Here is a 24,612-nt window from a genome sequence, read left to right on the forward strand (position 1 = left end):
CGGCAGGTCGGAGTTATTGGAACTCTGAGCGTACCGCGATGCCATGCCCACCTCGGGACCCGATCGCGAAGCCACAGCTGAAGCGGTCTCATATGAAGCAATCCGAGTGGCGTTGCCGCGGCTGCGGATGCCATATGCCCCAGGAGCCTCTGAAAAAGTTTCAGTGGGACCGCACTCTTGCCCTCGAACTGTCGAAGACAAGTCAGCAGTGAGTGTGCGCGCTCGCTCATAAGCTGCGCGGACATGGCGACCGAGTCTATCTCCATACCGAGAAAAGAGATCCTCTGCACGGGGCAAAGTTTGCTCTTCTCCCAGTTGACCCGAAGGCCCAGACGGGCTAGGTGCCGGAGCACAAGGTCTCTGTGTTCGCAAACCTGATCTCGAGAGTGAGCTAATATTAGCCAGTCATCGAGATAATTCAGGATGCGAACCCCGTGTTCGCGTAGGGGAACAAGGGCTGCCTCGACGACCTTCGTAAAGACGCGAGGAGACAGAGCCAACCCGAATGGGAGAACCGCGTACTGGTATGCCTGCCCCTCGAAAGCAAACCGAAGAAACGGTCTGTGTCGAGGTAAAATGGAGACATGAAAGTAGGCGTCCTTCAGGTCTATCGCTGCAAACCAATCCTGTGAAGGGAGCGGTTCAAGACGCGCAAGTCCAGGATTGGCCGTAACCCACCGGTTTTCTTGGGGACAATGAAGTAGGGGCTGTAGAACCCTGACCTCATCTCGGCTGGAGGGACAGCCTCGATTGCACCCTTCGCCAGCAGGGTAGCAACCTCCGCTCTCATGACCGGGGCATTGCCACCGACCATAGTAAAGCGGACTCCCCTGAAGCGGGGAGGAGACCGTGCGAACTGAATCGCATAGCCGAGCCTGATAGTTCGGGCGACCCAACGGGACAGATTGGGGAGCTCTAACCAAGCCCCCAAAAACTGATCCAGCGGAATCATCCGAGCCACAGGCGTCCCCCGGAGGGGCAGCGAAGCGGAGTGACCGGCACAGGCAAGGGTGGCATAGCGGCCCTGAGCGTGTGCACAGCCAAGCTCCGCGCCCTGACAGAGGAGACCAGGGAAGGACCAGCGTTCCACGGGGGTCTGCTCTGCCAGGGGTCTGGCGATAGAGGGGGATGAGAGTGGTGTGGTCCGGGGACGGCACGCACTGTCATCCTCGCCCTCAGAGACAGAGGAGGACGAGAGTGGCGAGGCACGGGGGCGTCGCGCACTGTCATCCGGCTCTGTGTGCTCAGTGATGGACATTTCGGTTCTTTCTTTAACCACATTAGGGTGCTGCCCACCCGTGGGTGAGCAGCGGGGAGTGGAGAACAAAAGATTCTCCCCCGGCCCTCCACCGGGGGAAGGAGGGGGCCTGCAACCGCCTCCTGGGAAAAAACCGACACCATCACTGAGCAGCCCGTCTCAGGAGCGCCGCTTGGCCTGGCGTTTAGCGGGGCGCGGGGCCTGAGGGGGCTGGGGCGCCTTCCTGCGGCTTCCTCCACGACGCGGCCCGGGTGAAGGCTGCTGCTGGGGCCGTGCGGGAGGGGAAGGAGCCGCAGGAGGGCGCCCTCGGCGGCGAGCAGGCTGAGGCGTCTGTGCCGACGGCTGGGTGGAGGCAGCAGCTGGCCGTCGGGGCAGAATATGTTTAATCGCCTCAGACTGCTTCTGTGCGGTTGAAAACTGCTGGGCGAAGTCTTCAACCGCTCAGCCGAAGAGGCCGGCCTGGGATATGGGGGCGTCGAGCAGACGAGTCCGCTCAACGTCCCGCATATCGGCCAGGTTCAGCCAAAGGTGACGCTCCTGGACCACATTAGTGGCCATCACCTGACCCAGGGAGCGTGAGGCAACTTTCGTCGCCCGGAGAGCGAGGTCAGTGGCGGCACGCAGTTCGTCGAACGTCCCTGGGTCAGTCCTGCCCTCGTGCATGTCTCTGAGCAGCTGGGCCTGGTAGACCTGTAAGGTGCTCATAGCATGCAAAGCAGCAGCCGCCTGTCCTGCAGCTCTGTGAGACCTCGCCACCATAGATGACGAGAATCTACAGGCCTTGGACGGGTGCTTAGGATTACCACGAGAGGAGGCGCTCTGAGTACACAGTTGCATCGCAACAGAGCGCTCCACCGGGGGAATCCCAGTGTACCCATGGACAGCTGTGCCATCGAGGGGAGGAAAGGCGGAGAAAGCTGACGAGCGTTCACGGGAGGTCAAAGGAGCCTTCCATGATCTCGACAGCTCCTCATGCAGCTCCGGGAAGAAAGGAATTGGGGTTGGCTCAGGCCGTGAGGCGGCAGCCGCACCCAAAAACCAATCGTCCAGCCGCGAGCGCTCGGGGCAGGGCGGAGGGTTCCACTCTAGCCCGATGCTCACGGCTGCCCGGGACAGCATGGCTGTCATCTCGGGATCCGACACGGGCAACGCTGGGACTCCCGAAGGAGGCAACGCAGCCGCATCCTCACTTCCCGAAGAATCGAGCCCACCTTGTGATGCCGCGATCGACATCGTGTCATCCTCTGGAGCGCCGAATGAAACACGCGGGGCTTCCGAAGAAGGACCCGCCTGAATCACCGCGGCACTCGCGGGTTGCAACACAGCGGAGGGGGGCGTGGTCCGAGGACGCATCGTCGGATTGCTCCACACCGTCACCCTCAGATCACCCTGTCCCCCAGCCGAACTACCACCTCTCGTGGAGGAAGCAGAACGGGTGGTGGACGCGGGGACTCTCACTGAAAGATCATTGAGTCTTAATCTAAGTGTTGCGATGGCCATGTTCCCACAGAAGGAACATGAGTCATCCACGAGCGCTGCTTTAGCGTGTTCAAAGCCCAGACACACAAAGCAGCGCTCGTGCCCATCAGAAGATGACAGAAATCGACCGCAACCAGAACACGGGCGAGACATCTTTAAAAAGACGTGCCACGTGCAGCTCTTTTAGGAGAGGAAAAACTCTGCAATGCTGAGGCGACCAGGGAGAAAACACAAAGTCAGGCAGACCACTGCACAGATCGCAGGCAATGTGCAGACTCGCTGGGTACCGCCGTCACACCAACACTGGAGAGTTCGCTCGTCTCGAAGAGGTGAGTCACTTGTAAACTCAGGTCTTGTGGCTGTGGAGTGAAGAGGTTCTCTTGGCTCCTCAGCGAAAACATGATCTGCTGTTGCAGGTGTCTCTCCTTAAATACTCACGCGGTGAGGCGGAGATACATTATGCAAATTCCGCAGACCCATGGCATTTCTTTGCCATTGGCTCGTTTTTTAATACTCGAAGAGGATTGGCTTTCTGGCGAAACCCCCATTCTCCGTCATCCGACGTAACTCGGAGTGACTACGAAAGGGAACAGTGTTTTCCTTAAGATCATCAGGACCTTTTCAAACATTCAATCTTTGCTGTGTTGGCAGCTATTTCTACTTGAATAAGTAAACTACTACTTCGCCAGTAAAGCACAGATACGTACGTGTTGATGTTGTGGATGGTGATTGTGGAGCTTGATCTTCTAGATCCACTAGACCTGCTGCTGCATACTGACTGATATTTTGTCATCTTTATCATTATCACAGACACTACTTGGTTCCACACCAGTTTCCATAACCTCTTTAATGATATCAGATTCTGATTTTTTTAAGGCTAAAAATCCATTTTGTTACGTTAGAATAGAAGGCATTAGTGTCAATTTAGGTTGATACCAGCTTGTCATATCTTCAATTTTGTCCTCTTCAGTCAACATATCAGCATATTCACTTTGTATGGACTGGAATTCGTCAAGCATCGCGTCGAATTTCAACATATTTGCTTTCACTTCATCAACATGTTCCGTATCAGTCATTAAAGTCTCAATGATATTTATTCTTCTTATGATGTGCGACAGTTTGCCAGCTCTATTCGCGACATCTCTTCTTTGAAATCTTTACGGTAAACCGGTGTTTAAATCAGTGTCCGAATCAGCCATTCTCGCTGGCTGTTCAATTATCTTCGCACATAAATCAAAAGTTCATATTTCTTAGCCGTAATTTACGTGAGTAAACTCAAGAATTTCCAACAGAACATTCATATGCCTGTTCGTTCATTGTTCCACAACACCGCTGATAACCACATTGCTTTGACAACACATAGCCATACCTTCCCTAGTGAAAAATAAATATACTAAAATGTATTTGAAATACATTTGTTTTATGCAAAGGATACAACAAATACATTACATATTTATGTACTTAATATAAATACCCTGCAATTGTACTGTTGGTATACTAAATTTGTATATGTAAAGCTCCAGTCCGTAACTTTTTTGGGTTAAAAATGATCCAAAATAATTTTTTGAGCAAGTACATAACCAGCCAGTGTTCAAAACTATCTGCTTGCCTTAGCTCGATTCAAAACGGTAAGCTTGGAATTTTTTTTAATTCCAGTGGTACTGGAAGGAGTCTCGGCTAGTAGGCTATATTGCGTGTGAGGATGTTGGAGGTGGAGATTTATAGCCTTTTCTCACAGCACTTGACTTAATTCAACTTATTAATTTGATGGCGGATCCAGAAAGGTTCAAACGAATCACCAGTGACAACTAGAGATTCACCCGTTGTAAAATGCAAAAGACTTTGGACTGAGAGTTTGGAAAAAGAGACTGCAACCGGGCCCATGCGAAAACAAGGATAAATATTTGAAGGGCTTTAGTCACGCAATGCTGATGTTGTTAACATTAACAATTTGAGAACAAAGTATAATTTGCACGGTTTGACGTGATATGAAAAACGATCGTTAGATTTAATCAGCGCGATATACTGCAATGCTTTTTTTCAGTTAGTTGGTCAGAAGAACAAAAGTGGATGTTACTTACTTGTTCAGATGACATTTTGGGGTGAAAATTCTTATGTTGGTCATACTTCCAAAATGTAGAATCTGTGATTCTGAATGCCAGTATCCACACCGCGTGGCGACTGACAGGCGCACACTCTCCTCAAAACATTGGATTCATCCGCGCTGTGCCGTGCCGAGGCACAACTCACATAAAGTTGATAATTCCGCGAATGACTGCAATTGCAGATTTCGAACAGAGATGGCGACAAAGAGAAAAAACTGCGGACTGCAGCTTTAAAGTCTGCTAAATTGGAACAACTAATTTTGTGCTTAATGCACTTTAGTTATCTGGAAATAGTGCTGAAGTTCAACTAAAGATAAACGCAAGTATATTTGATTGTGCTAAAATGGAACTATTGCAAGTAAACTTTAAATACACTATATACACTATATAATTTAATATCTTGCATTTAAATTATACAGTGATCATACTATCCTTACCAATAGTGATATTAAACACACAGGCTTAATATTAAGAAATATGCATTGTGCAATAAAGAAGTACTCACATTTAAATATATATATATATATATTTATATCAGTCTCAAGCAATATGTCAATAAATATATTAATGGGTTTGTACTATAGTTAGTATGAAATAAATGTAGGCCTATTTTAAATACATTTTGGCATAGGTTTTTTTCCCCACTAGGGTAGATCCATTGCCTCTGACATGTTTTCTCACCGTCATGCACCTCAGAAACTCTTAAGAAAATCCAAAGTTACCAAAACTCATAATTACGAGTTGTGGTGATGTTCATGTGCATTTGTTCTCATAAATACATTCTTTCTTACATGACTTGAAAACACCATTACTGCCGAAGCTAGCTAAACCTTGACCCCCATTGGCCTGCCCCAACGTCCTACCATTGGTTGAACCAGAAGTTGACACGTCAGACCGCTATGGTTGATCTATGTTTCGAACACACCATAAAGCCAATGCCATTGTTTATCAAATGCTTATCAGTTTTACATGAAGCTCTGTCTTGAGAGCAGAGTCTAAACTCTCTCTCTATACTTCAAAGCATCACCAATGATCTAATTAAAAGTTTACCCCTAGTTAGTATGTAATATGAATGGTGCAGTAGGCACGTCATCTGAGACCTTTTGATTTCTGTCTATCACTGACTTAGCAAGTTGTACGGAAGTGGCTAAATAAACAACACTTTTTTTTGTAAGCAGTAGGCAACTGACTAAAAAGGTAATAGTTACCCATGCACCCTCTGAAAAAGATCAGACAGGCGAGTTTGTGTCCGTGAAGATCCACGTAACCCGGCCGGCGTGCGACTCTGTGACATCGGGTCCCTAATAATGAACGAATAATTTAAAGTATGGGATACCCAGAATAATCAAATATCTAAATTCTAACCATTTATGATTAGTTCCTAATTAGAAACACAGTCTAAATGTAATAATCAGTTGAAATTGGAGTCAGATTAAGCCCAATTTGCTAAGTCAGTGATAGACAGAAATCAAAAGGTCTCAGATGATGTGCCTACTGCTCTATTCATTCATGAGTCACTCATACAAGGGTAAAACTAACCTGTCTCACGACGGTCTAAACCCAGCTCACGTTACCGATTAGTGGGTGAACAATCCAACGCTTGGTGACACAGTTTGACACAGATTTGCGGAAACACCAGACTCAACTTAATCTACTGATCATAATGATTTCAGAAGAATACAGAATCAATCAAATATAACATTTTATGTGTCAGGTAAAAAATGTATAATGCCAATTTACACAAATAAACAATTAAAAGCCAATTCAAAAATGATAAGGCCATTGTGAATGACATTGTAGCCACCTGGCAATTCTGTGCTCCTGTGCATGGTTTTACTGCAGTTATATGGGAAATAGCAGAGTGCTACGAGACAAACAAATTCAACATAGTCACACATGCAACTTGAAATGACTGGATAAATCCAGTGTTACAATTATTCCAATTTTACACAATACACATGGTTCTAGACTGCATAGCATCTACAACCATCTCTCCTCTGCTGAAAATGACCAAATTTGGCAACTTGTCAACTTTGTCGGCAAGTACAACTTCCCAGGGTCTATAATTAGATATATAAGACATTGCTTAAATTTCTCAGTGTACTAATGCAATATTTTTACAAACATTTCTTCTTTCTCATGATTATTTTGTTTGGTTTCAAGGTTCCTCTGACAATATGGGCCCTCTTGGTTTACAATGACATTTTATGCATTTGGCAGACACTTTCATTTTTTTATTGCATTGCTAGTGCCAAGCTATACGTGCTATACTGAGGCTACAGGTGTGCTGTATGAGCTACAGGAATGCTTCTTACTAATATTACTAAAATTGTTTGGCTGGTAGCAACCAGCCAAGAGTACGCTTGCTGTATGTTAGCCATGTTAAGATCTTCTGGCTGGTTACTGGGCATTCAAGGGTCTTCGAGCTAGAAACTTATGAAAAGAAGTTCCTGGGCCTTATTAATCTTATATATCTTATAGCTGGTTGCTAGGCATTTTAAGGGCTCTCTGACTGATTACTAGGCATTTGTTTTACTTTATTTTTGATTGCTGTTGGGTTTTATGGTTGGTTGAACCGACATTTACATGGATTAATAATAAATGTATATTTGTAAAAAAAACAAAAAAACAAAAAAACACCTGTAAACTTGTGTTGTAAACTCACTTTGATAGCCAATATAATGATCCACTTGATATGTGCTGATTATAAATTATTTTATTTTATTATAAACACATTTTGGTTACTGGCATTTTAATGCATAGCTAATAACAACTATGAATTATGATCATCATCTTTCACATGAAAAAAATCTCACATACAGTTTGTACAATAAGCCTATGTTTATAGTATCTTGTAAATTATAACAGTGGAGAAAATAATTATTTGATCCCCTGATGATTTTGTAAGTGTATAGATTTTGTAGGGATATTGGTCCATTCCTCTTTACAGATCCTCTCTAAATCCTTAAGGTTTCTTGGCTGTCGCTTTGCATCTTGAAGTTCCAGCTCCCTCCACAGATTTTCTATAGGATTAAGGTCTGGAGACTGGCTAGGCCACTCCAAGACCTTAATGTGCTTCTTGTTGAGGCCATGTCCACACTAATACGTTTTCGTTTGAAATATATTTTTCTCTCCGGTTTGGCCTTCCGTCCACACTGTGATGGCGTTTTAAGTCAATGAAAACATAGCTTCTGGAATACGCTCTCCAAAGCGGATAAATTTGAAAACGCCGTTTTCGCGTTGTAGTGTGGACTGTGAAGCCGGAGGTATTTGAAAACGATGACGTAAGTTTAGTCATGTGATCCATGTTGTACCAATAGATATTCATGTTTACCGGTATAGTGCCTGTTATGTGCCATTCACTTTTACACTGTTGCTAAAATATGTTACTTTGCACACTCTTCATATCACAGTACTGCAAAGATGACAGAAAATTTACTCACATTTGCTGTCCTGCGGCAATACAGGAGAGCAGTTGCGTTTTAGACCAAACATATGGTGACTGAGTGCGACCTGGACGGTCGCACTCAATCAGAGATGGTGAGATATTTTGCTAAATAAAATTATCCTGTTAGAAGAATTGCGCGATAACTTTATTATTTATTTTTCCATCTGTATCATCTCGTGAGCTTTTGTGAGGTTTCACACATGCGCAGTAAGGTGAATTTAGAAGTTTCTCATCCACACTGAAACGTCGGAAAATGCCTGAAAACGCTAGTGTGCACGGAGAGCGTTTTTAAACGAAAACGCCGCTTTCAAATGTATCCGGATTAATGTGGACGTAGCCTGAGCCACTCCTTTGTTGCCTTGGCGGTATGTTTTGGGTCATTGTCATGCTGGAATGTCATCTACGACCCATCTTCAGTGTTCTGGCTGAAGGAAGGAGGTTCTCATCCAAGATTTTACGGTACATGGCCCCGTCTGTTATGTTCTAGTTACCATTACAAAGCCAGGCCACGCAGGTGAACGGTTACATCTCTTCTTTATTACTCACTCTTAAAAGCACATACAGAACTCGTGCTCCACCTTCCTTATTCTACGCTTCTCCTCTCCGTCTCCCTCTTCTCCACTACCTCCCCCTAGTGGTCTCAGTAAGTATTGCATTGAAAAACAGGACACCACATCTCCCCCATTACGTAAAACAATTTCACGTAGTACCAATTAACTCAGAACAGTACTAAATTTCAATAGGAACACGTAAGCAGCGCCGCCGCTCCCACCACGCGCATCACGCGCTGTGCGTAGGGCACCAAGTGCTGAGGGGGCACCAAAAATAGCCTAATGAAAAACCAATCATCAAACTTCTTGTTATAATCAGATTCAGCGCGTTCTTCCTCTTCATTCCGCAGCGGCGCCGAGCAGAGACAGAGAGCACGTCAGAAACACAGGACAGGGTGTGTGTGTGTGTGTGTCATGTGTGTGTTCATCTGAGCCTCATTGGTCTGTCACTGCTCGTCAATGTCAGAATATTTGAGATGACCAATCAAATCAAAGTAGGCGGGCTTTATGTTCACAGACGCTGAGCGCGAATTTTAACAGTGCAACTCGACGCTTCAGTGTACGGTCAAGTGCGAGATAAGATGTAAGTAGCTAAACTTAACTTTATTTGACAGTTTTTTTTAGGTCATAAATGTTAAACGAATGACAAAAAATAATTAGGCAAACTAATATAGTTTTGTCTAATTTCGCTATTTTGAACTGAAAATAGGCCTATGTAACATGTAGCCTAGTGTAATAGTTTAGGCTATTGTCATTGTGAGGGGACAAGAAACATGAACAAAGCCGTTTTCATCATGTTAGCCACAGGATTAATAATGAATGTGTACATATTGAGAATAAAATACAAATTGTAACCTTTAGAAAATTAAAAAAAGCCAACTTTAGGAGGGGAAGAGACAGGGCAAGATAAAAACAAAGAGAAAAAGAGTGTGATGCTGATGAGGAGAGAAAAATAATCAGCTGCCCACTGACATGGTTTTAAAGCGGTTGTTAGCGAAAAAAATTTTTTTGTGCCTTCACAACATCTTTAAAATGCACATCTGTAGTTCAGAAAAATCCCAAATTTCCCCCGAACACCCCTAACTAACCTGCCTCAAATTCGGAACCCCAGTGATTATAAAACCATGCCATTGCATGGTAATGAAACTAGTTAATAGTAAGCATTAGACCCTAAACTAAAGTGTTACTTTTTAATTTTTGCATTTTTTTTATAAATCATACCCTCATTGGGGGCTTAGCCCCCCTAAATGAAAATCCTAAATTAAAATGTTTTTTTTTTTTTTTTAGGGGGGGGGGGGCGGGGGGGCATCATAAAGGAATTATGCTTAGGGCACCAAAATGGCTAGCAGCGGCACTGCACGTAAGCGTAAGCTTTTGCCTTATTACAACTAAGTTCTTTTACGGTAATTAACAACTGTTAAATTCTCAATTTCCCTTCTTCATTCATAATTCCAACAGAATTACAGAATCATTACAGGACTATATTCAATCTCCATCTGCGCTATACCTACATACAGTCAGTAACTCAAACCACTGTATACTCTTAATTAGTCTCAAAGTCTTTCAACCAAAAAGGTGGTTTGCACTGACGAACAGAACGTTTTCCTGTGCTCTGTTCAGTGTTCGGAACATTTGCGACTGAAACATCAACAGCAGGCTGATCTGAGGTCGGCTTCATGACCTCTGGAACCAAAGACAAGTTAGAAGAGTGCCACAGTCTTCCATCTGCCAGTCTGTACGTACTTGGGCCCACTTGCTTCTCTATTTCCACTGGTTGTGTGAACTTTGAGTGTCCTTTGGGAACATGCGTTGGTTTGCGTATGCGCACTCTATTGCCCACCTGAAATGTAGACACCCGAGCCCCTCGTTTTGCATCAGAGTATTGCTTCATTTTATTTTGGCGAACCGACACTCGTTGTCTAACTTCTTGGTCACGTGTGGAACTGGAGTGAGATGTGAACACCGTAAGTTTGGTTCTCATTTTCCTGCCGTATAACAGTTCAAATGGCGAAACACCAGTCATTGCATGTGGAGTAGAACGATACGTTTGCAAAAAGTCCAAGACTGTTTGTTTCCACGGTTTCTTTTGCAAAATGGCCATTTGCACACAGTCCTTGAGAACCTTATTAAATCTTTCCACAGCCCCATTAGCCGCAGGATGGTATACAGATGTTTTGGTGTGTGCAATATTTCGTTCATCCAAGAAAGCGGTAAAGACTGAAGAAATAAGTTGTGGTCCATTATCTGTTACCAGACTCTCAGGGTTTCCATGCCTACTGAAAACAGAATTCAGGAATCCAATTACTACAGGCGTTGTAATGGAAGGCGTAAACGCCACTTCAGGCCATTTTGAGTAATAGTCCGTCAGCGTAATAGCATATCTGCAGTCATAAGCAGCTGTCTCAAAAGGTCCTACTATGTCCAAACCCAACTTCGACCATGGACCGTCCGGAAAAGGCACCGGCTGTAATGGAGAAGCAGTAGTCTTTGCCGTCCTGTCTGACTCCTGGCACAACGAACATGCTGAAATCTGAGTTTGAACCATATTCCTGGAAACCAGTAGAGCTCACGCAACCGCTGCTTGGTCCTTACTATGCCCTGATGATTCTCATGTGCTAAAGTGACCATTGTAGCCACATTGAGATGTGCCTTAATTAGCTCAAATTATGCATAGGGAATTTTAATAATTAATCATGAATATGATTAATATATTGCATATTACAGTTAAATTATCGAAATTGAAAATAGATCGATTGTATATATGAATGGTAAATCATAACGAATTATAATTCCTCATTCATATATCAATGGTCTCATTACAGATCGATTATATGAGACAACTTTAAGGGAATCAATTTAGTTTATCAAACAATCGGTTTGTCCAGCAAACAGCCGTAAGGTTAACTAACCAACTTCTCAACAAGGTTGTCCCCTTTTATAAACTCCAAGAAATCTCAATGTTCCGGCCGTGAACATTAATTTTCAGGTGTTTATAAAATTTACGTTACTGATATAGTAACAACTTGTAAAGCTTTTGTAGCTATAGGACCGCATTTCATTGACTTATAAAGTATGAGCATTCAAAAACAATCAAAAATATAATGGTTTTAATAAAATGAAACTACGGATACAGAATTCTACATTTAAACACGGGATACATGTATGTACAGTAAACAGTAAAACTAATGATACAGACGAACAACAAACAGGAGTGAGAGAGAGAGATTGCGAGAGCGCAAGATTGGGAGTGAGAGAGAGAGAGAGAGAGAGAGAGTGAGAAGATGAGAGATCTTCTGGTTTGGCAAAATTCATCACAGACACAGAACCTTTTTAGACACCAAGAATCAACAGATCTTAAACCTTGAAAGAATGGTAAACGGTTACTTGCACAGGTAAAGCTCTTTGTGGTTGATGTGAAGCAGGGTGCGTGTCTCTGTCCTCGCGTCATGCGTTCACGTGGTCTTTCAGAGCGGGCAAAGCGCGTTAGTTTGAATGAAGGCTTAAAGGTCTTTGGTTCTCCTGGTGTTGCTGAGGAAAACTGTGTCTTGCGTGTGTGTGTATCTCTGTCATGTGGCTGCCGAGCCAACACGTTCGGGTTCGTCCAGCGAGCGCGGCGTGTTTGAATGTCCTTGTAGGTGAAGCTTGCCAGTCTGGCTGTGTTCATTTTCTTCGCGAGAAGACAGGAGAGGAGCCTTCGAAAAAGATAAAATAAACTTGAAGAAAACAAAAAGAGAAACGATGGATCATCACACTAAGGCGATGTCCAGACGCACGAGGAGTCACATGATGAAGCCACGAAGAGCCAGGGAGTTTTGGGCAGAGAGTTTCCAGGAAGCTTTCAGAAGCGTTTCAGAAGGGTTTCAGCAGCAGCCTAGGGAAGCTCGGCGCGTCTCTTTAAGGACACTTAGGTTCACGCCCCTTCTGGCATGAAGGCACCAATCAGCTGGGAGAAAAGTGCCCGCGGAAGATTCCTCTTTGTCTTGTCAGGATCATTTATGATGGTATAACATTTTGTCATTCCTACCCAGAAAGATTGTACAAACCGGACAATAGATTTTACAGTAATATCCTATGTATGACTGGTTCAGTCAAGACAAGACGGTCAAACAGCTACCAGACATGGCAGGTAAAAGTAGAAGAACATAGAGTTACATTCATATGCAGAATTACAAGCATTTTAAAGTTGGTTAACACGCTATAAAATTGTCAGTACTTCCTGTATGGCATGTGACGACATCTAAGCACAAAATGAATACATTTAAAACATTTAGAGGTACTTTTCTCTGAAAAGTTCCATGGCTGGTGTTGTGTGTTAATGTGTTGGAACATTCTTTTGATGAACTCTTAGACTTCAGAGCTATACACTAGCAAACCACACTTCTATTATAAAGTAAAGCTAATAAGATATGCATGCGTACAGGAAGGTTGGATACAATTTCTGTGTTATATACATTTATATACACATTATAGGACATTTGTGTGTCTGTGTGCATTAATGTGTGATTGTCCTTAAGCGTTCAGGCAGCTTTGTGGACTCTTTCTGTGGGGGGGGGGGGATGCGTGTCTCGTGAGACGGCGAGGTACGAATGGTTGTCCATTTGTTGAAGACAACGCTAGCTTGTTCCAAATGTGTCATGTGCTAGCCATAGTGGCACCAATCTGGTCAACATGCCCGAAGGGGGTCGTATACAGAATGCCCCCTTTGTTTACTCACGAAGAACTGACCTTTGTTTGCAAATCGGGATTCGCTAATTTAGATACTTCTCTCCGGATACCCTGTCAGAGTCACTACAGTCCCCCTTTTCGTCGGATGACGTCCCTGTTGTGGACATCATCGGACGACATCACGATGGCAGGATGACAGGCGAATCAGGATGGGCTTGTAGCAGGTGGGCCAGGATGGTAAGGCAGCAGGTGGAGCTTAGAGCTGAGGGCTCAGCTCGATGGGGTTCGGTGTGGTCTCTGGCTTGGCACCCCCTTTTCCGGGGATGCTGTCTGAGACCTTCAGGCACGGCTTTCGTGAGCTTGGCTGAAGATGTTTGCATCTCGTTGAGTCTCCTTTGCAGAGTGGAGGCCAAACCTAGTGTCAGAGTGTGGCCGGTTACCGTAGAGATGCAACGCGCAGTGTCGGCTGCGGTCCAGGCTTGGACAACAGGTGCGGTAGTCAAGACTGGCAGTCGAGACACAGCTTGGAGGGCTGTGTCGATAGGAGCAATGTCAATTCACTGGGACCCCCTTTTGCAAACCACAATTCCCGTTCTGGAGTTAGGGTGACAGTGTGGTTCCTGAAGAAGGGTGGGGTTTCCAGTTCTAATCTGTACTCTTTGCTTGGAAGATGGAACAATGTCAGGTCATCCGGGTGGAGGATGGCACCTTTCGGTACTGGAAACCACACACTCTGTTTGAGCAAGGTGACACGGGTGGCAGTGTCATGTTGGTTGTAAGTGAGCGTAGCTGTTCGCACGGGAGTGTTGACGAGCCATCTGTCACCTACAGTCTCTGCTTGTATCTCGGTGACTTGCGTGCGAGGCTTGGCTTCTGCAAGGCAGCGCGTGTCGCTGATCATGGGTTGCAAACCGCAGATTCCGTCAGTGTTGTCTTTGAGGAAGGGTTTGCTAGGGCAGAGATAGTGAGTGTCTTTGGTCGTGGGCTGTACATGTGGGGCCAGGTGCAGCGGTGTGTCGCTGGTCATGTGGTAGGCCACCCCGTCCGGGGCTGTGACCAGCGGAGTTTGAGCAAAGTCTTTCTGGAAGACAGTAAACAGCTGTTTCATGGATTTTACTGTCTGGTTCAGCAGAACGCTGTGACTGTTGAGAATTACCACAGTTCCCATCAATGTCTTTCCGATGGTCTACAGGGATGCACTCTGTGTTGTGAGTTGCAGTCTTAGCTGTGGGACCTCAGTCCGAATTTCAGTCACATGGTTCACTGCGTTGGCACTGGGCATACCAATGCTTAACAGAGTTCTGACAGCAGCGGCGGCTCCGAGCAAAGCTCCCAGGAACCGTTTGAAACGGTGGTTGTGTCCACCTAAGTCCGCTTGTGTGACAGTCATTTTATCAAGTTGGTTGAGCATGTGCTCGGCCTTGGCCTTGTCGTGAGCGAGGGAGTCCTCTGTCCATCGGGCATGGGTCCAGCTGTACAGCTGGGCTGCTGTGCTGGGGTGAGGTGCTCTGTAGACGTTGCGGGGGTTGCGTCGAACACACACTTTCTGGGTGTGGTTCCTGCAGTTGGTGATCAGGAGTTGTTGTCCTCTCCGGACGATGCCTGCTGTCGGACCTGGTGAGATGTCCGATTGCGGCTGTCCTCTGGTTGGAGGCACAGGCATCGCGAACCACAGCATCATCCTGGTAAAAGTGAAAGGGAGAGAGAAAGAGAAAGGGAGGAAAAATTTCAGCGAGTGTCGTCCTCGGTTGGCTCGGACAGTCTTTTCGCTTTGAGGATGCCGGTATGCCACTTGCTTCGGTGTCTTGCAAGTGTCTCTGGTGCTGAGCAGCACGTGGTGCGTCCAGGGCGTACATTGGCATGACCCCCCTTTTGCACTGTGGCATCACAAGCTTTGGCGCAGTGATGGCATCAGGTGCAGAACGCTGAATGTTGTCCTGTGCACGCAGCATGTGCTTGTTGACGTAGGGTGTCAGGGGCACTGGTTGTCGCTGGGTGCAGACGTCGTTCGTGGGTGGTTGGCGGGGTAGAGAGGTGGTGTCTCATAGTGTCCATTGTTTTTTTCACAGTCTCTGGTAGCTATAAGGTTAAGGTCAGGTGAAGCAGGGGCTCTGTGACATTTGGTCATACTTGTGGTGAGAGACTAATGCATGACCCTAAGAGTTCAGAACCACGGTTTAATGGGTTCGCTAGATATGTAGCATAAAGTTAGGTGTTTCATGTGTATCTAGCTAGTGATGTGTATCTAGCTAGTGATGTGTCTCTTTTATCTTTATCATCTTGGCTGTGGATGTTAAGACTTATGTGGTTCCGAGAGTATTTCCTGGAAAGGGCATAGCCGAGATTAAATAAATGACTTAAGATGGCTCTTACGACTTAATTATTTCTCTGGACTTAAGTAGTGGTTCACTACGGCTTGACGAAGTGAATGATGGGGAGAAAAAGGACAGCTTTCCTATTCCAATTATGCTTATTATCAATCCTTTGGACTATAGTTGTGCCCTAGTAAATTGTTGAAATTACCTGTGTTGCAGGGTCACAAAAATGAGTGCACTTGTTGAAAGTAAGCACAATCACAAATAAAGGTGTCTCTGTTTCCTTTCTGGGCCCAATGGGAAATGGAACCACATTCGAACAAGAGAGTAAATTAAATTAAATCATATAGATGACCAAATAGACCGGGGAATAGCTGACTGCTATTATTATCAAAGTGGGAAAAGTAAATAAATAAATAAATAATGAAAACAAAAATTTAAAAGAATAAATAAACATAAAGTAAGTAATCAAAACAGCGGTAATGATCTGAATGTGATAATAATCAGTAGCCCTAGTGACTAACTTTGGATTTGCCCAGACCAACACTCCACAGTGGGTTACAGCGGTTGCGTGTTCAAGGCCACACTCTGTGTGTCCCTTTAAATGTTAAGTCAACATGCTGATGGAAATTCTCATTACTATACGAGTTCTTCTCTAGCTGCACAGTTAACATGTAGTTAAACTTAAGTTCAATTGACAGGGCATCTGCAAATTTAGCTTACAGCGCTCAGCCAGGACTATGGTTAATTAGTGAAGGTGAAAGTTTAGCTGAGAAGAATTGAAAGTAAGGAAAGTGAGGAATTACAAACCCTAACTGGGGTAAAAGAAAGTATTCGAGAATACTTTGAATTGTGTAAACAAAAGCTGCAATTAAGGCTTTCAGTGAATGATGCTAACTGCTAACTGTAGAAGTTATTATTTAGCTTAGCTTAAGCTGGGTGAATGCTAGGGTAGGTTAGCCTAGCCATGTAGGCTGGTTTGTTTACAACGTGACATCACAAGTTAGCACTTTCTGTGACCAGTTGTTGTCATGGGAACCAGAGCATGTCAGAACAATTCAACAGTATCTGCAGAGTGTCTGCACATTTTACTGAGTTATTCATGTTTGAACGGGTTAAAAGGGGACTCCTATACTTTAAGTCTTTCAAGAACTTGGCGTTACATTCAGTAAAATGCAAATGTGTTTTGGCATTTGTTACTTTTACTCATGGAACTCTTCTCTTTACTTTAAACAACTTATTCTATTTGTTTACAGAGTAAGAAAATAGATTAGCTGTACGTCAAAGCTTGTCTAAGCCTATATAGTTTTGCCCTCTTATGCATAAAAGCAGACTTTTCAGCTAGTGAACAGTTTTGACCGCTAGGTATCACTCTGCTTGTAGATGCAGCAAAAATTTAGGTTTTGGTGAGCACACACACAAAAGGTTTTGATTATCTTAGTAGATGTGCATTAAGCAGCGTCGACTGGTGACTGGTTTCTTACATGTCATAACCTATTACTCAAAAAAAAAAAAAAAAAAAAAAAAAAAAATTGCATGTTGGTTCTTCTCAGATGTTATACTTCGAGAGTACCAAAATAGAGTAAAAACACAAATAAGAGATAGGATGAAACCGGAAATGAAGAGGAAGAAAGGAGTGTTTTACCTATTTAAGTTTAGCTAGGAGACATAAGTAGACTGTTGTTCCTTATGGGTAAGCTGCTGTTTTAGACTAAACTGGCAGGGACACATCAAACATCAAGGTCAACAGAAGAAGAAACCACGGGAAGTGTTTGCAGTTCTGTCTGGGGCCTGCTGTGCATTGGTGTTATCTGTACTTCATGTACTTAGCTTGGTGCTAAGGAGTGAGGAGGGGTAAAACACAAACAGGAAGTAGAATATTACTGACCTGTGTAACTCGCTAAGGAAACAACAGTCGCTAGATATTGTAATCCTATAGAGAGAAAGAAGATGAGAATAGTGACTAGTGATAGTGACTTTATCTAAAATAAAGTAAAGGTACAGTTAGGGCGTCCTTATAGCTCTATGAGACTAAAGGGAGAGCGTATCAGGCAATGTAATTAAATTTCAAATCTAGTTAAGCTTTATTGAGCTGAATAAGGATTCAGGCTGAAACCTGAAGTAAATAAATTGAAATAAAATCAAAATAAAAGGGTAAACATCGAGTGTTCTCATAGCTCTAGTAACTAGAATGGAAATCGACTAAGCAAGTTGATTTAATTAAATCCCAAATTTAATTTAATTCAACTGAACTGAGTGGGAATGTTCAGGCTCAACAGGTGTAAACACTCACAAATAAAATAGGGGTCGCCTTAAGTCAAAATAAAATAAATAACAAATGAAAACAAAAGTATCTGGGTTTCAATTTGAAAGTGAAACTGAAACCAAGAGGGAGGGGGTCAAGAGGTGGTTAAGCAAAGTCTTTATTGTGTCAGAAGCCCGCATCCGCTATTTTGGTTGTTGTAAACAGCGGAGCCAGCGGAAGTGGCTCTGAGGTAGGCAGTTTAGTTCGTAAAGTTGCCAAGCATTGTTTATTCACCTCAACCTTGAGGGTTGAAAGTGGCCCCAGCTTGTTGTTTGATGCGCCGGGTTTGGCAAAGGCATGTGTTTGATCATATAGCTGCAGGTCAGTCATGACCTTTGGGCAGCAGGTGTCAAAGTCTTTTAGTGAGCTGTAAGGTGCAGGGTAGCACAGTTGAACCTTGACCTGGTGTTGAGTCTGTGTCTTTTCATGGCTGGCTGTGGGAGTTCCCGTGACCTCTGTGGCCTGCCAGTCTGGCTCTGGTGACCTGTGTGACTGGAGGGGGTCAGGTTCTCGCACTTGAGCCCAAACTTGCAGTTGTTTGAAGTCTATTAAAGGCTCAAATCGATCTAGCAGATCTTTGCCAATTCGAAGTGGAAAAGTGTTCATTTGTGAGATGAGCACGGGATGGACTAGACTCGAAGGACCAATTGTCAGGTGGATGTGAGCTACCTGTTCTAGCCCGATGTTGTTCTGGCTGTACAACTGTATGCTCAGCTCACACGTTTGAGATGTAAGAGTTCGATCTTGTCTCTTAGCTTTGAGTCTTTCAAAAAGTTCAGCTGATATCAAAATGAGGTCTTAGCCTGTGCCTAGCAGGGCTTTAATGCTGAAATCAAGGTCTATCGTGATGGCTAGGTAGAGCTTTCGGGCCACCCCCTTTTGGATCAGGTTTCCCAGGAGTCTTGGCGTTGGGGCTGGTGTGTTGATTGATGGGCGGTTAGGGCCGGCCTTGTGTGGGTCGCTGCGGAGGCAGGTAGCCAAAACAGCATTGCTTGGTCTTTCGGGACTTTGGTCCCAGTTGTGTGACACTGTGCTGTCATGCTCAGGCTGTGCAGCGGTCAGCTGTGGTGGCTGGGTGATGCTGTCACTTTGTGGTGTGACAGCTGGCTCTGTGGCCTGGGGCCAACGAGCAGTGTTCAGGGTGCTTAGACACAGGATGTCGGGCTCGTACCTCTTGTTTCTCTTGTGAGATCTCCCGTGAAGAAGCTCTTTCAGCACCTTCCGGATCTCTGCCGTCTCTGACGTGGCTGGGTGTTGTGGGGCGCCCTCTATGGGCAGCTCTGAGTAGTGTTCAGAGACAGAGTAGATTGTTGGGTTTTTCAAAGTCTTTTGGACACAGTCTTTTGCTTGGTGTAAGCTTTTTGGGCCAAGTCTCTTAGCTGGTGGTGTTTTTTTTTTTTTTTTACGGTGGACTTTCACCTTTCTTTTCAGCTCTGTGTTGTTGGCTGAAAGGTGCGGACCGGCTGGTCAGGGGAAACTTTGTAGTCTGTACGAGTGTCTCAGCTCTGTGCGAACAATGTCAAGTTCGTATTCAAGATCGTGTCTCTGCTGAACAAGCTCGTGGATTTTAGCTTGGGCCGCTTGCAAGTGTTTTTCGCAGGCCGTGGCTTTAGTGTCTCTTTCTTTTAGTTCAGTCTCTGCTCTTGCAAGGAGAGCTTCACCGTTTTGGAGTTTCATGTTGAGCTCCTCTCTGGTTTCTTTCTCTGACTGCTCTTTTCGGTCTGTGTGTAGACGAAGATCCGACGGGGCAGTTTGAAGTCTTTCCACTTCCTTCTGTAGCTTGGGGTCGGTGTCATCCTCTTCCTCGGTTTCGAGGAGTAGTTGATCTAGACGATTGACGATCTGGGCCTCCTCCGCTTGCATCTTTAGCAATGCTCCTTCATGCTCCAGGGCGATGCGGCTCCTTTCGTGGAGGCGTGCTTGTGCGATGAGCTTGTGAGCGAGGTTTCCGACGTGTCGGGCCCAGTCTTTGTCGTTGTAGCTTTGGCTCGGTTTGTGAGCCATCAGCTTGTCCAAGTCGGCGTCCAGCTGCTCTTGGCTCGGGGGCTCTGAGTCACTGGCGACTTTGGGGAGGAGTAGAGGTGTGGTGGATCTCAGCCATGTCTCCAGGTTGTCCCAGCGGGCTGCGGGACAGGAAGACCGGAACAATACTGGCTCACTGCGGGCGAGAGGAGCACAGCACACACACAAGAAAGCAAAACCACTGCAAGTTCGTTTACGAGCTAATGAATTATGCTAATACGGGCTATGCCGTCTATGAGAATTTTGGCTAACTGATGCAGACAGTTAGATTGGGACAATTTGCGTAGGTCAGCGCAAGGCCTAAATAAAGATTTTGACAGGGCGGCAGCCTAGTGGGTCACATGGTGACGCTAGCTGCTCAGTGGTCGATCTGTTATTTAGCTGTCCTTTGTGTCATAGGTTCTGTCTCTAGGTGAACTGAAAGAAACAAATCACAACAGAACAAAAAAAATAGTGTGATAGAAAAGATTGCAGTAAAATTAAACAGAACAAATGAATAGGTCTGTAATAAAAGGGGAGATATACTAACACAGAGAGTGTTACAGGGGATAAGGAGGCCTGGTGCCTGCTATTCAGCTGGATTTATAGCCGGGCCCACGGGCTAGTGGGTTTACCGGTGGGAAGCCTAGGAAAAAGGGGTGTGGCTTAGAGAAGAGAAGATGGGCTCAACACTTAAATGGCCAGGGGAATATCTAATATTCTCTGGCCTAGCCTAAGTGGATGGATTTTACCTTATTTAGTTTGCCTGGGTGAATTGAGGTCACTCTGGCTGGAGCCAGCGTCGTGGTCAATCCTTCCGTCGCCCCCACGCTCAACCGCCGTGTCCTCGGGCCTCTCTGTTCATCTGTACCAAGGTGCGTTCCTCTCAAACAATCTGCGACTTTGGAGTGCCAGATTTCTGATGACACAGTTTTATGTGTCGCACCAATGGGGAGAGACAGAAAAGTCCGAGACTCACTCACGGTCCGCGCCGGTAACGCCAGTCAGACAAACCAGCTTGCCGGAAACCAGCCAGAGATGATCGTCAAATCACGACAGCGCCCTGGGGAATTCTACGTACAAATACAGAACAGGATTTAGCAAGCGAAACTCAAAGTGAATTAAGGTTTTCTTGTTTAACCCAATGGAGTAATTATGTATGTAGAAATAAAGGCAAAGGCTTTATTAAATAATAGTAAACAAAAAGGAAATTATGATAATGTTGGTAATTATCAAAATGACCTAACCCAAAAGAGAAAATAGAAAATAACGAAAGCCAGAGGCACAAAGGAGGAGGCAGGTAGTAGCGTGTTTGTGTCACTTGAATAGACAAACTTAATTCAAATTTAATTCAAAGAGGGTTAAATTAAATTTAAATAAGCATGTACGAAGAATTAAAGGGAAAATCAGAATAATATCAAATAATCACTAATGATAGCAGTGAAGTATCATCCACAATTATTAGATAATCAAAAACGAAAGGTAGAACTGGAGAGAGCAGGCTGAACGCAGAAGGAAGTGAACCGTAGTAGTGGGTTTTTGCCACCAGGGGGCGCACTTGTGGTTAACCTGGTTGAATCAGCCACCTTAATTTAAATTTAAATTCAAAGGAGTTGAAATCAAATCTAAATATGCGTGTAAGGGGATTGAAAAGTCAAGATGATATCCTATAATAATTAACGATAACAGTGAAGTATCGTCAATAATTATACAATAATCAGAAGGGAAAGGTAGAAATAAAACAATTCATAACGGAATGAAAAGAGAGAAAAGAGAGAAAACAAAATTGACATGAGAAACTTAATTCAAATTAAAGTTAGGAATTTGATATTCCAAACCGAATTTGAATAAGTGTAAGACGAGTTAAAGATCAGCATAATATCTGATGATAAATCAGATGGCTGAATAGGCAACTTGATTTAAATTAAAATTAAAATTTGTTAAACTCAATTTAAATAAGCGTGTACCGAAAGTTAAAGATCAGAATTATCTCTGATAATAATCAAGATTACTGCAAGGTATCATTAATAATTATGAAATAATCCAAAGAGAGAAGTAGAAATAAAACAATTCACAACGGAATGGAAAAAAAAAAAAGAAAAGAGGAATTGACATGAGAAACTTAATTCAAATTTAAATTAGGAATTTGATATTCCAAACCAAATTTGAATAAGTGTAAGACGAGTTAAAGATCAGAATAATATCTGATGATAATCACGACTACTGTAAGGTATCCGTGATGGCACATCAAATAAAACCAACTGGAAATTGACCACTTCAAAACAGAATGAAAGCAGGAAAAGTGATAAACCGACTTAGCAGGGGATGCCACGAGGGAGCGCCCCTTTTTAAGTGGGTATCAGTGACTGAGCTGAGAGTCTTAACTTAAATTTTAATTCAAATCTTGTTTGAATCAAATTCAAAATAATTGTAATCAGTCAGGGGCAGGAAAATCTAACATCCAATAATATTTAGCACAAGCAGAGCTGTTAATGCACATATATATATTGAAGTTAGACCGCAGAGTTCATTATCACAGGGAAAATGAAAAAAAAAAAAAAAAAAAAAAAAAACAAGAGAGACTTTGAAAACAAAGTGACCTGTTTGCCAATGCCCACACGGTGGCGCAATTTAGCTCGCGCAGAATGATGTCACGGAGCGGAAGTAATCTGAGACTATACTGGAAGGCTGCCCTCCAGTGTTCGTCAGCGGAATTACATTCAGTGTGATTTTACGCTGAGAATTTCTTTCTCCTAACGTCCACACGATGGCGCCATTTGAAGTCATGGGGTTGAAGAAACTTGCACTATTACAGTAAGCACTAAAAAGGTGTCTTTAGTGTTTGTCAGCGGAACTGAGCACTCGGCTTCAGAGTGATTTAACTCTGAGTGCGTTTCTATGCGTCAGTTGTCTGCAAAAATCACAATTATTTCAAAATCTCGGCGGATTTTTGGTGCTATATTTCACAAAAGTGTGTGGCAGGATTTCTTCACTGCACTACACGTAAATTGTGGACAACAGGAATTATTCATCTGTTGCTTCGGCTCCCGTACACACACAATCAATAGCACTTATGATTCAAATGTGTTAGGTTTACAATTGGTTAGCTACGCCAATTTGTACCAGGAGTTATCGTCAATCTAACGATTATATATCAGGCCTTTTACTACTGAATCAAAGGACTCTCGCTTTGATCAGATTGTCTCACACTAAAAAGAGATTCCTTCGTCTTAATAGGCGGTTTTAGACATATTAAAATGTATCACCTGCAGAGAGTTGTCTTCATCTCAAAACAGGACATTCGTGATATTAATACTGCAGTGTACTCATTTAACAGTGATAAAAACATGTCTATGCATATTTTAGCAGCTGTTAACATGTAACGTTACTGACTGACGTCGGGTTTTTGCCTGTCAGTTAGGAGTGAGTTCGCAGTGCGACTTATCTCACAATTTCAAAATTCCATATCGTGCGTGCACAAAATTATTAATAACCATATAAACAGATTGAAACTGAATTTGCTCATAAAACAAAGTTTGAAATGCGTCGCGTTCTCCACCATCTTTGTAGCCACATTGAGATGTGCCTTAATTAGCTCAAATTCTGCATAGGGAATTTTAATAATTAATCATGAATATGATTAATATATTGCATATTACAGTTAAATTATCGAAATTGAAAATAGATCGATTGTATATATGAATGGTAAATCATAACGAATTATAATTCCTCATTCATATATCAATGGTCTCATTACAGATCGATTATATGAGACAACTTTAAGGGAATCAATTTAGTTTATCAAACAATCGGTTTGTCCAGCAAACAGCCGTAAGGTTAACTAACCAACTTCTCAACAAGGTTGTCCCCTTTTATAAACTCCAAGAAATCTCAATGTTCCGGCCGTGAACATTAATTTTCAGGTGTTTATAAAATTTACGTTACTGATATAGTAACAACTTGTAAAGCTTTTGTAGCTATAGGACCGCATTTCATTGACTTATAAAGTATGAGCATTCAAAAACAATCAAAAATATAATGGTTTTAATAAAATGAAACTACGGATACAGAATTCTACATTTAAACACGGGATACATGTATGTACAGTAAACAGTAAAACTAATGATACAGACGAACAACAAACAGGAGTGAGAGAGAGAGATTGCGAGAGCGCAAGATTGGGAGTGAGAGAGAGAGAGAGAGAGAGAGAGAGAGAGTGAGAAGATGAGAGATCTTCTGGTTTGGCAAAATTCATCACAGACACAGAACCTTTTTAGACACCAAGAATCAACAGATCTTAAACCTTGAAAGAATGGTAAACGGTTACTTGCACAGGTAAAGCTCTTTGTGGTTGATGTGAAGCAGGGTGCGTGTCTCTGTCCTCGCGTCATGCGTTCACGTGGTCTTTCAGAGCGGGCAAAGCGCGTTAGTTTGAATGAAGGCTTAAAGGTCTTTGGTTCTCCTGGTGTTGCTGAGGAAAACTGT

Source organism: Rhinichthys klamathensis, unplaced genomic scaffold, assembly GCF_029890125.1.
Source record: "Rhinichthys klamathensis goyatoka isolate OS25496 unplaced genomic scaffold, OSU_Roscu_1.1 h1tg000123l_1, whole genome shotgun sequence".
Taxonomy (NCBI): domain Eukaryota; kingdom Metazoa; phylum Chordata; class Actinopteri; order Cypriniformes; family Leuciscidae; genus Rhinichthys; species Rhinichthys klamathensis.